Below are 2,234 nucleotides of genomic sequence, written 5' to 3' on the forward strand. Positions count from 1 at the left end.
CATGATAAAGTGCCATTGGCTTTTTTGATGGCTTCGTCACACTGCCGACTCATGTTCATCTTGGAGTCCACTAGGACTCCAAGATCCCTTTCCACTTCTGTGCCACCCAGCAGGTCATTCCCTAGGCTGTAGGTGTGCTGGACATTTTTCCTCCCTAGGTGCAGCACTTTGCATTTCTCCTTGTTGAACTGCATTCTGTTGTTTTCTGCCCACTTGTCCAACCTGTCCAGGTCTGCTTGCAGCTGTTCCCTGCCCTCCGGCGTGTCCACATCTCCCCATAGCTTTGTGTCATCTGCAAACTTGGACAGAGTACATTTCACTCCCTCGTCCAAGTCACTGATGAAGACATTAAAGAGTATCGGTCCAAGGACCAAGCCCTGCGGGACCCTGCTGCCCACACCCTTCCAGGTCGAAACTGACCCATCCACCACAACTCTCTGGGTGCGACCCTTTAGCCAATTCGCCACCCACCGGACTGTGTAGTCATCCAAGTCACAGCCTCTTAACTTATTCACCAGTATGGGGTGGGATACCGTATCGAAGGCCTTCCTGAAGTCTAAGTACACGACATCCACCCCTCCTCCTGTGTCCAGGCGTTTCATAACCTGGTCATAAAAAGAGACTAGATTAGTCAGGAACGATCTGCCTGCTATGAACCCATGCTGGTTTCCCCTCAGCATAATTTGTTCTGCCGGGCTCTCGCAAATGTGATCCTTGATCATTTTTTCAAAGATTTTGCCGAGGATGGAGGTGAGACTGACTGGCCTATAGTTGCCCGGGTCCTCTTTCCTCCCCTTCTTGAAAATGGGGACCACATTGGCCCTTTTCCAGGGCCAATTATAGGCAGACAAAATCTTAGGTACCCATCCCTCCAATAGACCCTTCTGCCTGCATCTGGGAGTGTAATTGTTCATGCCTTAGTCACACAATGGGGTGGTTATCCTTACTAGTGTCACCTTCCTTCTATTTATTTGACAGAGAAACAGCTCTTAACTAAAAACTTGGCTATAACCCCAAAATATATATAAAGATAGCAGAACACAATCCATATGTTGATAAAAGTGACATAAATGTATACAGGGTAATGTTGGCTTTTGAACAAGACTACACACAAGGTTATTCAAATCAACGTTGGGACATATGTCTCTATGAGATGCTCTACACCCCAGAATCATTCCTGCGTTTCGGGTGGGATCGTGACAACACCCTCTCCATTTTATGCAGGCATCATGCTAATCTTCCATCTGCCTGTCTACAGAGCTCATACAAGTAGATCTGCTGGGAATTTCTCTTGAATAATTTCTGATTGCTTAACTGACTCTTCAGAGCATTCAGTGTGTATTGCATGCACTCTCTTACCTTGCTATGAATCTCACATGAGACAGAGGCACCATACATCTGCCCTCCAGCACCCACACACATTTTCTCATCCACTGAGTATGAAGTATCTCACTGACAGTGAGTGGTGAATATGAAGATTGTTACCATCCTGACTGAAGGACCCAGGCCCCTCATACCTAAGTACTACCTACTAGGCTAGTAATATTGTTGTCTTACTTGTTGAGAGAGGTTTTTTCTATTGTTCTTCTTAACAAAGAAAGAAAAATTGCCTCTGTGGGAATGTTGCAATTCTACATTTTACACAGGGAAAACAAAATAAGGATTACAGTTTGTACTTCAATGACATCGGTGTAGTTAAATAACTTGACTCAATCTGCAGCTGTGTGGGAGAGACTGCTGTGGAATTTTGTGCTCTGAATGACTCATTTTCAGGTTTCTCAGGGAACAGCATTGACAAGAGACCTCCCCATATTACTCAAGCAATTGGTTTCCTGAGCAAGCACAGCACTCCACTTGGAGCAGGATGGAAACCCCTCCTCCCCTACCCCTTCATCAGACCAAAGGTGAATTAAAGCAATAACCAGGCCACTATATACCAAGCCGCTGTTGAGGATATACACGCACTATATCATGGCCATGGCGCAGTGGCATAGTCACATTTTCAGTGCCCTTTTCCTTTTGTCTTTGTCCTGATTTCACCCTGGTGAAACAGGACTGAAGGCCTCTTTCACCTGAAGTCTCTGTATAGACTCTTCACAAACAGTTTCTGAGGGTGAGGATAAAGGGCAGCACAATGAAATATTTAACACCAAACTATGTTCTGCCTATGTTTCCTTTCCACCCAATTTACTGCTCACATACATAAGGTCTGTGCATGATCTCAAACAATGGAA

The sequence above is a fragment of the Alligator sinensis genome, unplaced genomic scaffold (assembly GCF_000455745.1).
Source record: "Alligator sinensis unplaced genomic scaffold, ASM45574v1 scaffold131_1, whole genome shotgun sequence".
Taxonomy (NCBI): domain Eukaryota; kingdom Metazoa; phylum Chordata; order Crocodylia; family Alligatoridae; genus Alligator; species Alligator sinensis.